At 42.9% G+C, this 13,500-nt stretch overlaps 1 protein-coding gene and 1 pseudogene across 3 annotated transcripts in view; both read right to left on the bottom strand.

Annotated features, from left to right (window-relative positions):
• Positions 1–13,500, bottom strand: part of slc24a4b (solute carrier family 24 member 4b) — a 306,750-nt gene that overhangs the window by 270,234 nt on the left and 23,016 nt on the right. The window lies entirely within an intron of this gene.
• On the bottom strand, positions 5,455–9,251 carry LOC148149373 (leucine rich adaptor protein 1-like pseudogene; annotated as a pseudogene).

Raw genomic sequence — 13,500 nt, forward strand, 5'->3', positions numbered from 1 at the left:
ATCCCATAAACACACCCTTGGCAAATGGTGAATTTAGAAAAAATTGCCTCACATGCAACTCCAGCAGTCCAGGAGGGAAAAATATCACAAGAACTCAGAGAGTGTAACAAGAAGTGATGTACTAAAGCAATCGAACCAGCAGCAACAGTTACTGAAAATTAAAATCCTGCTTCGTTGGGAGCATGACCACACCCATTCAGGCTGCCTCTATTGTTCCAACTCCAAAAAAAGCCCCAAGGCCTTACAAGCTTTATGAGCTTTCAATAGACATCTTTGCACCTCTGCAGAAAGTGAGGACTGCAGATGCTGGAGAGTCAGAGTCAAAAAGTATAGCACTGGAAAAACACGGCAGGTCAGGCAGTATCCGAGGAGCAGAAGAGTCGATATTTTGGGCATAGGCCTTTCAGGAAGGGGGCTGAGAGACAAATACAAGGGTGAGGGTGGGGCTGGGGGTAAGACAGCTGGGATGGCGATAGGAGAATGCAGATGAGATAGGTCAGTGGGGAGGGTGATTTGATGGGGTGGGGGGTGGACCTAATGAGGGAGTCACAGAGGGAATAGTCTCTGCGGAATGCAGATGGAGATGGGGAGGGAAATATATCTCTGACTGTACACTTCCCTCCTCACCTCCATCCAAAGTCCCAAAGGATGTTTTTACAGCCGGAAGAGCTTTTCATGCACATCCACTCACTCAACTGTCATGTCCATTGCTCTCGATGTGGTCTCCCCTACATTGGGGAGACAGGACGTCAACTTGTGGAGTGTTTCAGGGAACATCTCTAGGATACATGCAGCAAATGACCTCACTGCCCTGTGCCTGATCACTTCAAATCCCCCTCCCAGTCCACCACGAACCTCCTCCACCGCCAAATCCAGGCCACCCAACATCTGGCAGAAGAACATCTCATCTTCTGCCTTGGGACCTTTCAACCACACAGCATCAATGTCAACTTCAGCAGTTTCCAAATCTTCCCTTCCCCACTTCATCCCAGATCCAACCCCCCAACTCAGCACCGCCCTCTTGATCTGTCCTATCTGTCTATCTTCTCCTTCCCACCTATCCACTCCACCCTCCCCACTGACCTTTCACAATTACCCCCACCTGCATCCACCTATTGCCCTCCCAGCTATCTTCACCCCAGCCCCACCCCCATCTTCCTATTTATCTCCCAGCCTCCTCCCCCCCCACTATATTCCCGATCAAGGGCCTATACCCGAAACGTTGACTCTCCCCCTCCTCGGATACTGCCTGACCTGCTGTGCTTTTCCAACACCACACTCTTCAATCTTGGCACCTCTGTCTTAAACCCTTTCTTTAAAGAGACAGGACAAAATAAACCTCTTAACGCCACACTATCGTCACAAGTGACTGTAGTTTTCAGAAAAAAAGTGGATGAAATGCAAGACAACCCATGCCTGGTCATTCAAAATGGCATAGAGAGGAATAAACATCAGAAACTGTTCAAAAATTTAAAGAAGCAGAGAAAAGGATTTCATATATTCATATGTTAGTACCACACACCACGATTCCAGTTCGTGAGGGCAGACAATTCATTCTTGACCACTTTACGCCATCATCTACACTCAAAATTACCCTCAATGTTTACTGTTATAAAGTGGAATCTTACAGACAAATTACAACACTACAGTAGGTCTGAATGTCCAACTGAGCCTCTGAAATCTAAATGAGGCCGCAGTTTGTGCATGGGCAGTTATCGGTTAGATTTTAGTGCCCCCACCGTCAATGTTTTCGTCATGTCAGAGGCACTTAAATAGATTGGGTAGCTTCATCACCTTCGCAAGTACCCTCAAGCTGCCCCGATAATACAGGGGCACTGAAATCAGCCTGCTGCTTTTAAATAAATAATTAATGGTAACTTAGGCTGGTCAACAAGTTTGTGTAACAAGCTGCACATGCCAAAATACTTGGCACAGTCAACTTGTTTAAGAACTTGTATAAGAAAAGGCCAGAAATGAAGTGGGAGGTGGGGGGGTGATGGTGGGAGCACACCATTTCAGGAGCGTCATTTGTGCATTGGTGCAACCCTCCACCAAGCTCAAGACTGCTGCCATCCCAGCACAACACCATTCACCACCTTCCTTTTCATGCCATCTACCCACCAGAAGCCAATCCCCATCCTCCTCCCTCTCCCATTTCCCTCTGCACCAAAGATGCAGTCAACCTTGGGATTCAGCAATCTGGGAAAGCCATGATCCCCTTTAAGCTCCTTCCTGGCAGTGCCCACTTCTGACGTCTGGCACTGCCAAGAGTGATGGAACTACCAGCTAATCAGATAGGTCAGCAATTCCCATTGGGCAGCCCTCCTGCTGAGTCGGCTGGCTGCAGCATGTTGTGGCTACAGTACGGTTTGTATGGAGACAAACTGGCTACTGGCTGATTGGCCAATACCCATCTGTCCAAAACAAATGGGTTGAATTCAGATCACTGAACTTCTGAGATATTATAGATCTATTTTCATTTCAAGCAATTCTGTGGCAGATATTAATTAAATGCGAGAAAATCTGCAAGGATGAATTAACATATTACTGCATAATCACCCAGAGATTCTTGTTAGAAAACCTGGGTCTGTAATGCAGCTATAAAAACTTACAAATGTAAAATAAAGTCATTTACGAAGCCACTTTCTTTCTGTGCAGAAAGTATTAAATGACAATATTCAAATAAATGCTTTTACTAATTGGTTTGCAATGGACATTCTGTTTTTGATCAAGAACTAGCACATAAATGGTAGTAGAGGTAGCAACTTCAATTTGCTTTCATTTTTCATTAATGAATGGGTCTCTTGCCTTGTTTCCTTTCAGAGCTCTTTTACCTGTATTAAGAGGGGTGGCATGGTGGCTCACTGGTAAGCACTGCTGCCTCACAATGTCAGGGACCCGGGTTGATTCCACCCTCCAGCGACTGCCTGTGTGGAGTTTCCATATCTGCCTGGGTTTCCTTCAGGTGCTCTGGTTTCTTCCCACAGTCCAAAGATGTGCAGGTTAGGTGGATTGGCCATGCTAAATTGCCATAGTGTTCAGGGATGTGCAGGCTAGGTGGGTTAGCCACGGGGAATTATAGGGTAGGGGCATGGATCTGGATGGGATGCTCTTTGGAAGGTTGGTGTGGACTAGTTGGGCCAAATAGCCTGTTTGCACATTGTTAGGATTCTATGATTCTCGTACGAATAGCTTCTGTATATAAGCATTCGGAAATTATTCAATTTCTTCACCCTTTTCTGCTATAAGCCTGTGAATTTTTGCCTGCCTTCAAAAGGAAACACCTAACTTCCTCTGGAGACTTCAGCAGATGCTGCAGCTGAGCCCAGCGGCTCAGTCTGTGGGCGATTCAGATGTGAACATGTGCTCTCTCGCTCCACAGCCCAGGAATAGACAGCCAGTGGACCTCTTCATCCTGACAGCTTCTTCCAGCCGAGTGCTCAGGCCATGTGTTTTCAAATCATCTGCTTTCTCTACTGGTTTCTTATTTATATTGTTCAATTTTTGAATAGCTTCACCTCACCCAAATCTCTGAGTGATTATGCATGAGAATGCTAATTAATCCTTCCAGTCTTTCCCTCATTTTCTTGATGCCCCTCTTTGTCACAGTACTGCTTGAAGTGGAAAATGACATGGAGTATCTTGGAAGGTGCACTGCTCTGAAATTCCTCAATTTCTATTCTACAGAAGCAAGATGCTATAATTACAAGGGGTGGAGTGCGGGGTTGGGATATGGACTGCTTGCTCCATTGGAGGGGACATCAACCAGTTTTATTTCCCACATGCAATGTTACAGAAGATCGACTTGAATTTATTTGGGAATTAAAATTGAGAAAGGTGTACAGTAGGCTGCTGATGGCACCTTGCCCAATTTATAATATCAGAAATTGAGATTAGCCCTCTTAATCCTAATAATTTGTCTAGTCTCCATGCTGTTACATTTTGTCTTATACTAAACAATTGAAATTTTGTTTACAAAACCTCCTGTGACATTGAATTTGATGAAAACAATCTGCATCCCCTTTACCTATTCAATTAGTTGCATCTTCAAACACAGAAATGTTTGACAAATATGACTTGCCTTTAAAAAAGTCAGCCCTCATGATCCTTGATTGTTCAACTGAACATTCAGTAAATTGAAAGCACACACAAACAATAATCTGTACACTAGCAAATATGTCACTAAAGAACCAAGCATGTCATCATTTAGAGACAGGAAAACAAAAACAATAAAAGGATGGAAAAGTAATTGAAATTATTATCAATACATTCCCTCCATTTTCAATGGGCAACAAACCTTTACCATTCAATTGGCCTTTCATTTGGTAAACGTTTGAATAGTAAGGGCAAAACTAATGAGCAGAGCCCTGTTGAAGTGCTTGGGTAGGGGTGAGCAGAGACTCCCAGCCACATCAGCAATACCGTTAGATAGTATCCATGATTTGGAGATGCCGGTGTTGGACTGGGGTGTACAAAGTTGAAAATCACACAGCACCAGATCATAGTCCAACAAGTTTAATTGGAAGCACACTAGCTTTCGGAGCGACGCTCCTTCATCAGGTGATATCACCTGATGAAGGAGCATCACTCTGAAAGCTAGCGTGCTTCCAATTAAACCTGTTGGACTATAACCTGGTGCTGTGTGATTTTTAATGTTAGATAGTATAACTGGTGATGCACTCTGCCATTGATCTTAGACAGTAAATGGTTGAAGCATCTCAGTAACACTGAAATGAAGAGGAGATCTGGAGTGGTGTACAGAAAGGTTTGACTGCGATAGAATGAACAACTAGTTTGTAAATGTCTGGAAAATTAAAGCCTTCCATTGCACATCTTGTAGAACTTCACAACAATGTTGATGTGTTCACAAGATCATTATTAATTTCACATTGGCTTGTCTATGAATATTCAGAATTTTTTTTCTACTTCTGCTTTAAAATCTATTTCTTGCCCTTTCTCCACTCAAAGTTTAGCTCCAACATGGAGTGCAATTGTGACAATTCCTTTGAAGGGCTTTTGCCCGAAACGTCGATTTTCCTGCTCCTTGGATGCTGCCTGACCTGCTGTGCTTTTCCAGCACCACTCTAATCTAAACATGGGGTGGAACTGCATAAATGCCGAAAATCATATAGCTTATGAGCAAAATAGGCATTGCAGAGTACTCATACGCGAACTGTGGACATCAACAGGTTATTTTGTATTGTTTTTGGAAGGAGTGAGGAATGTGAAGTGAGTGGTGCTTCACAGTCAAATGTAATCTGGCCTTCTCATGTTGTTCATGCGCATCAAATTCCACTAGGATCTCTGGATGACATTTGGAATGATATCCCTGACTGAATCATTGTGTCATTGTGGGTTCAACAGGAGAGCTGTAAATGTAACTGAAAGGTTTGGACTAAGACACTTGATTAAATGCATGCGAAATGTGAACATTTTTTTTTATTTTCACATAATTTATCCAAAACAATAATATCCATCATCAAAGTCATCTTTGGATTCTTTATTCATAGATTCACTGTTAAGTGAATCTGTTGTTACACATTCGTCTGAGAAGGGATCTAGGTCGGAAGGTGTGCAGTCACCTGGCAAGTCGTCAGCCAGCGTGTCCAGGTAACTTCCCACTGAGATTTCATCAAGCCCATCACTGCCATCTTGCAGGCTATTCCAGCTGCCTTGGAGTGAAGGGCTCTGGCTTTCTGCCAAGCTATAGAGACTGCTCGTCAAGCTGCTCCCCCTGCTCGCCATGTTGCCTTTCTCCTCTATTATCCACTTGATCGACTCAATACCTTCATTGATGGACAACAACTGATGCATCAATTTGACATCAATTGCCCTGAGGCGAGCCGTAATCTGAACAGTGCAACGGCACCTTTTTTCTCTCTCACTGTTCCTTTTCCTTCCACCCTCATTGCTCAATCCAGGGACACTTTCACTCAAGAGCTCCTACACCCAGACAGAGAGATGTTAGACCAGCATTGAACCTTGGATCTTCTTGGTCAGCCTGTCTCAGCTACACACTGAATAAATGTACAGATTCCTGAAGAGAACCCAAGCATCCACAATGAAATACACAGCTGCCATGTTCCAGAAGCAATTTTTAATTTTAATTTTGTTGCAATCCTGTTGGGGTAATGCTATTTTCTTTACCCCAGTTACATTTATATAGGCTATAAAAGAACCAAACAATGACAATATGCACCGGTAAACACTTTAATGAAATTTTTGGTTTCTACAAATAAGTAGAGTCATACAATGATACAGCACAGAAACAGGCCTTTCGGCCCAAATCGTCCATGCTGATCAGGCTAGTCCCTCTAAACCCTTCCTATTCATATATCCATCCAGATGCCTTTTAAATACTGTAATTGTACCAGCCCCACCACTACCTCTGGAATTCCATACAAACACCACCCTCTGCGTGAAAAAAAAATTGCCCCTTAAGTGTCTTTTAATTCTTTCCCCTCTCACTTTAAATCTAAGCCCTCTAGTTTTGAACTTCCCTATCCTGTGGAAAAGACCTTGGCTATTTATGCCCCTCATGATTTTATAAATCTCTATAAGGTCACCCATCAGCCTCCTATGCTTCAGGGAAAGAAGTCCCTGACTATCTAGCCTCTCCTAATAACTCAAAGCTTCCAGTCAAATGCTATTTCAGCAAATATCTGTAAAACCCCTGGCTATCAAATCCACCCACAACCCAGCTTGGCATGCACATTTGCAGATATCAAGTGAAGACAGACTTGCCTTCAAGGCTCTCATTATGGAAAGGTTTCCCGAATCTATAGAGCTGTGCCATAGGAAGGTCCAGATCATCTGTCATTGTTTCAAATATGTTATCATTTCATGAGATTCAGGCAATAAAAAGGATCTGAATCTTTGTGTCATTGTGGGTACAACAGGATAACTGAAGATGTAACAGAAGGGTTTGGACTAAGACACTTGATTAGGTGCATGTGAAATGTGAACTACAGTGATTAATTTCCAGGTTCCAATTCATGGGTAGTCTTCTCTAAACCAATCAAAGCTTTTGGAGCTGCAAAACTTTTGCTCACTAAAAATATATTTGAGTGGATTTCTTCTGAAACAGCCATAAAGTGAGAAATCATACAACACCAGGTTATAGTCCAACAGGTTTTTTTGAAATTACAAACTTATGGAATGTAGCCCCTTCATCAGGTGAAGTGAGAGGGAAGCACACAGAACACAGAATTTATGGGCAGAGAGAGCAAGGGCAGAGAGATCAAAAGATCATACAAATGGTGTCAGTGTTGAATAATAAATCTCTGCAGGTGACCAGGAATGTTAGTGTGTGTAAGTGTCAACAGCTGAATAACAAGTGAAGGGGTGACCTATAATCCAATTAAATGAGGCAGAGAGATAATTACGAAAAATTAAAAGTACGGTGGTGCCGACGACAGACCACATGACTGGAAAAACATGGAACATAAACAGAAGCTTCTGGAAAAGCCCGGCAGGTCACAAAATGGACATTGAAAGTGCAAATTGATTGGAGATAAACAAATTATCATCATTCTAAATAACTCTGGGGTTGCTTATGTTGGATGTTTAAATAGCTTTAGCACAAAGGTAGATACAGACAGGATTCCATACATGTCAAATTTGGGTTTGGGAAATTTTGAGGATCTACAACCCACTCACTGTTAAGCACCAGTTTCTCAGATACTTCCCCGCTCCCCCCCCCCCCCCCCCCACACACACACACACACACCCCTCCCCACCCCGAACCTTTTCCAGCATAATCTTTGCTATGTTTATAAAGCTACAATTGAATTAGACATCTTGCAGAAATCCAGCTCAGTACATACTGAGCAAAAATCAAGAATCTGATTGCATCCTGGCATGAGCTGCCCATCAGGGCTACATGCTAATGCCAGAGTGAATTCAGTGGCAGAACACTGTAAATGGAGCACAGGTTCCCCTTAGATCTGTTGCTATAGCAATGACATTTGCAGACACCTCCTCACTTCTCATGTGCTGAGCATGTGCAGAGAGCCAAATGTGGCACTTCAGCTTCAGAATATCCATCCCATAATGATGAAACGGTAACTGTTGCTCAGTAAGTGTATTTTGTGAGAACGGCCACACATAACATGGAATAAATGTACTGTATATTTTCACATAATCTTTCAAAATGTAACTGTACTAAAAATAGATATAGCCCCCTCTGCATATTCCAATGGTCAGTGGACTTCAGTCTTGCCATCAGTTCTTCCATGAGGGAAATTATACACCTTGTTTGAAGCTCCTTGAAAATCAAGAGGCATTTTTGCATTCACTGTGGCCTAGTTAAATGTACGCAGTAGTATAATCCTTGGGGAGGAAGCAGATCCAACTGCTTCTAGTATGGAGGTATCAGGCACAACTGAGGTGAAGGGTATAAACAGCAGTAGCAGTTCTGTGTTTCAGTTGGATTGTAATATTGTGTTGGTGTGTGACAAAGATTTACAAACATACTCTTTCCAAAAACTGCTTCTTTAGCACTTAACACCAACTTTTCCATTTGACAAACACAATTCATTTCTGTCCTCCAATCTTTCTGTCCAGATTTTAGAAGGAGAATATGTGCAATAGTGTGGCAAATGATGGCAGTCCAGAACCAATTAGTTTCCAATGAGTTTTTATGAAATAAATATACTTTACTGAAGGAAAATATCTTAAAAATGCCCATGGCAGGAGGTAATGTACCTGCTGTTCCATACAGAATCTAACAGACAACATGCATGTGTGTGTTATGGACATGGGTTGAGTCAGAGTGACTGCTTTGCCAGCCAACATGCCAAAAGGAAATCACCACCATGCCCTGGTGGATTATAATTTTGAGAGTGGGGCCCTCTGCCCCTCAGTGAGAGGAAGTGTAGAACCATAAAAAATGACACAGCACAGAAGCAGGCCATTTGGCCCATCGTGTCCATGCCAGCCCAAAGAAACCTAGATGCCCTTCAATCCCATCTTCCTGCACATAAACCCTGCTGAGAAACTGCAGGAAGGAAAGGGCTTATGCCCGAAACGTCGATTCTCCTGTTCCCTGGATGCTGTCTGACCTGCTGCGCTTTTCCAGCAACACATTTCCAGCTCTGATCTCCAGCATCTGCAGACCTCACTTTCTCCTCCAGGAAGGAAAGGGAGACCTGCAGTTTACAGCACTTAAGGTACAGATCCAGGTACTTTTTGAAAGAGTTTAGGGTCTCTGCCTCCAGCACGAAGTCAGGCAGCAAATCCCAGATCCCCATCATCCTCTGTGTAAATAAAGACTTTCCTCACATCCCCTCTAATCCTTTTGCCAGAGCTTGAATCTAGAGCTCTCTGCCAAGGGAAACAGTTTACTCCTGTTAACTCTATATCTACCCGTCACAATGTTGCAATCATCAATCATGTCACACCTCAGCCTTCTCTGTTCCAAGAAAAACAACCTCAACTTCCCCAATTTCTCCTCATGGCAGGAATTCTCCAGCCCTGGCAACATTTTAGTAAATCATCTCTGCACTCTCTCCAGAGCAATTATGTCCTTTAATGTGGTGACCAATACTGCACACAACACTCCAGTTATAATCTCACCAGTGGCCTATACAGGAAGTACCACCCTCGAGAACTGGCAGGCCATCAAACTGAGTGCCAGCTCAGGCAGTCCCTGAGCTCAGTAGTGGGCATTGCTGGGGTTGAAATAAAAGAGCACAGTGAAGATGAATGGCTACAAAAGTGTGAGAATTTCCAGGGCTTGGAGTAGAAAGGTATCTGAGATCATTGGGAAGTGGGCTCAGAGGCCTGCATCAGGCTGGCTTTGAAAGGCAGGTGGCACAAAAGGTTTGCCGGGGGTGGGGATGTTGATATGTTGGGGTGGTGCCAATGAGGCACACAAAATAGGGCGCTCCATTTCCTTCCTACAATTTCTCAGCTGGATCACAAAGATCACCTGTCTGCCTGCCCATGCCATCCAGGACAGTGTGACATGTTACTCTTAGTGAAGGATTTGCCCAACTAATCAATTGTCCATTTTAATTGCCTTCATTGTCGCAAGGTCAAAATCCCAGAATTCACTCCCTCAGGGCATTGTGGGTCAACCTACAGCACATGGACTGCAGCAGTTCAAGAAAGCAGCTCACCACCACCTTCTCAAGGGCAACTAGGGATGGGCAATAAATGACTACCCAGCCAGTGATACCCAAATACCATGAATGAATAAACAAAAAATGGCAGGAGGGTTTCCAATCAGCCCATAGGCTAGCTAATCACATGTATATGTGTGATATACACCGCATGCCCTCACTGACAAAAATACACCAATTTGTAAGGGGGAGCAGTCTGAGGACTTTTTAAAGTAGGCTATTGCTTGGAATTATTTCAAAATAACAATCATTTACAAATTCACCTCTGTCATAATAAGAATTAAAATTGAACTTCAACTAAATCCTACAAGATGGAAAGCAAAGAAAAACATGCAACAGCATTGTGGTCAGGTTGTGACGATGTTATGTTTGGAGGTGTGGGGCAATGAGCATGTGCAAATAGTGTCCTCAACTTCATAGGAGAAGAAACCTGCCAGTCAATGAGCAGCCTCCAGCAGTCCATTGTAGCACACTATCAACCTGGTAAAAAATGATTGGAGCATGTCCACTGCATGGTCTGGCTAGTTTATCACTAGTTTTTCCAAAGTAGTTGAGTGGATAGTTAGGTTGCAGATCAGCCATGATTTCCCGAATGCCAGAACAGGTTCGAGTCTCAAGACTCTATTTCTGCTCCTTTGTTAATAATCTTGAAACAGAGCCTTCTTCTCACATTTATCAATCCACACCTTGCTTTCCAGTTTCTGTCAAGGATTCCTAAATAAAAAGGACATTGTCAGTGCTTCAGCATAGCTCTGATAAAGAATTTAGTCTCCAGGAATATTTGCACCAATTTTTTGTGCATAAGGCATATCATTTCTACTCTGCTAACTCTTCTGCATCTATATTCAAGTTCAGGAAAGAATTTTCTCTCTTCAAAACTTCCTTCCTTCAGACTGAGTTTTTTTTTATTTACAGAATGAAAGCATTCCTAATTGCCCAGAGGGCAGTTAAGAGTCTGGTGTCACATATAGGACAGACCAGTTTCCTTCCTAGAACTACATTAGTAATCTAAATGGGATTTTCTGTCAATCAACAATGGATTCATGGTCATTATTCCAGATCTTTATCAAATTCAAATTCCACCATCTGTCATGACAGGATTTGAATCTGGATCCCTGGAACATCAGTTGGTTTCCTGGATTAACAGTCCAGTGACAACACTTGGCTACTGCCACCCCATTTGAGAAACTGCCTTTTGGAATTCCAGTATCACTTCATATTTTTTTGCTTCACTGCCAAAGTTTGAAAGTTTTTCCTACTGTCCACCACAGATTCTCTAGATGACCACAATAATTTACATCGATATACTAGGCTAATAATTTAGGTCTCCAAAATACAAAGACAAATTAATGAATTATTTCTTATTTTGTCTTCGAGCAGGAACATTCATGTCATACAAGTGCCAGGCAATAACCATCTAATCACTGCTCCTTGACATTCAATTTAGTTACCATCACTGAATCCCCCACTAATAACATCTTTGGGGTCACTACTGACCAGAAACTCAACTGAACTCACCACAAACACAGTGGCTACAAGAGCAGATCACCTGTTAGGAATACTGTGTTGAGTAACTCACCTCCTGACTCCCAAAACCTGACCACCAGCTACAAGGCATAAATCAGGAGCATGGTGGAATACTCCTGGATGGGTGCAACTTCAACAATACTCAAGAAGCTTGGCACCAGCAAGGCCAAAACAACCCGCTTGATTGGCATTATATCCACAAGCATCCACTCCCTCCACCACTAGCGCCCAGTAGCAGAAGTGAAAGATGTACTGCAGAAATTCATCAAAGATCCTTGGACAACACCTTCCAAATCCACGACCACTTCCATCTAGATTGATGAGGGCAGCAGATACATGGGAACACCACCACATGCAAATTCTAAGCCACATACCATCCTAACTTGGAAATATATCACTGTTCCTTTACTGCCAGTGGTTTAAAATCCTACCATACTAGCATTGTGGGTCAACCTTCAGCATGTGAATTGCAACAGTTCAAGAAGGCAGCTCACAACCACCTTCTCAAAAGCAACTTCTAACGGGCAATAAATGTTGACCAGCCAGCGATGCCCACATCCCATGAGTAAATTTTTTTAAAAACCCAACTTTTGCCATAATGTATTGATTACGCTTTGTCTGGATGCAACTCCTCCACACTCTTGTAAATACAAAGCCACCCCTGGCCCTAATTAACTACCATGCCTCAGGCAAGGAAAGTGACTGCTTTTCCAACAGGAAAACAAGAGCGGACTACCTTCTGGGTGGAGGTGGGAAAGGGCCTCCACTTACCCCCATCTGGTAGCTTTCAGCTACACCCCTTCTCTTGCTTAAAACCACCCCCTCACCCAATAACCCCATCCCAAGATCTTTTAAAACAAGCTCACTCACGTTCTCAGCTTCCTAGCTGTGCAGGCCAGGCCTCCGGTGACAATCTCCAGTTCTCAGGGACTCATGATACACTGGAGAAGGCTGTCAGTCAGCCTTCTTACTGGTGGGGACAGGGAGTTAGTCACTTCTAAAGACACCCAGCACCACAACATCCAGAGCACTAAGTGAGGGCTATTGTTTGACCAGAGCTTGAAAATCAAGAACTATGACTCAGTCCAACAAAAGTCCCTTGCTGGTGCTTTCAATTCACCATTAAGTTCAGAATGTAAAGGTGCAAGAAAGGATCCTGAACTCATTCACTCTATATTTCTTGCAATCGCTACATACATGACGAGCATGTGGATATGTCTAAAGGAAAGAGATGGAAATGATCTTAGCCAAATTATAAACAGACATGAGAGGTAGCTCTTGCTCAGCTTGTTTTTGACAGCAATACATTTTAGAGAATTAGTTCAATTTGAGCAGGACAAGGATTTTGTTCCATCTGAAAAAGAATGAATTCTGAATGAATAAGGAAAAATTGGATGAAAGAGACATTTCATTTTCAGCAGGAGAGGACTCATCCTTCCCAACAAAGAGGTTATGTTACAAAGGAGCTGGCTGTTTCACAGCTGAGAGCTTGTTAATTTATTCTACACTAGATTGTTGGCCTGTGGTGTGGTAGTCATCTCAAGAAGGTCTCATACCTTTAGAGAACTCAATCGTCTTCTGAATCTTTGCTCCAGGTTTGGGTGGAAACCACTGCATCAGCAAAACAAAAACTTGCTGCATAAATACAACCTGAGGTCATTGAAAAAAAACATTTTGGACAGACTTATGGTCATGAGTCCCTGAGACAGGGGGCTTAACCTAACAAAAATCTTTCAAAGTGGATCCATTTAATAGCGTCAAATAAGTTTGCAACTGAACATAAAATATTCCTTATTAACTTGTTTTCCCTTTAATTTGAAATTGATGCTAAAAAGGAGACTTTAGCTCC

Source organism: Chiloscyllium plagiosum, unplaced genomic scaffold, assembly GCF_037043375.1.
Source record: "Chiloscyllium plagiosum isolate Xiang-an unplaced genomic scaffold, Cpla_swu_hap1 HiC_scaffold_8, whole genome shotgun sequence".
Lineage (NCBI taxonomy): Eukaryota > Metazoa > Chordata > Chondrichthyes > Orectolobiformes > Hemiscylliidae > Chiloscyllium > Chiloscyllium plagiosum.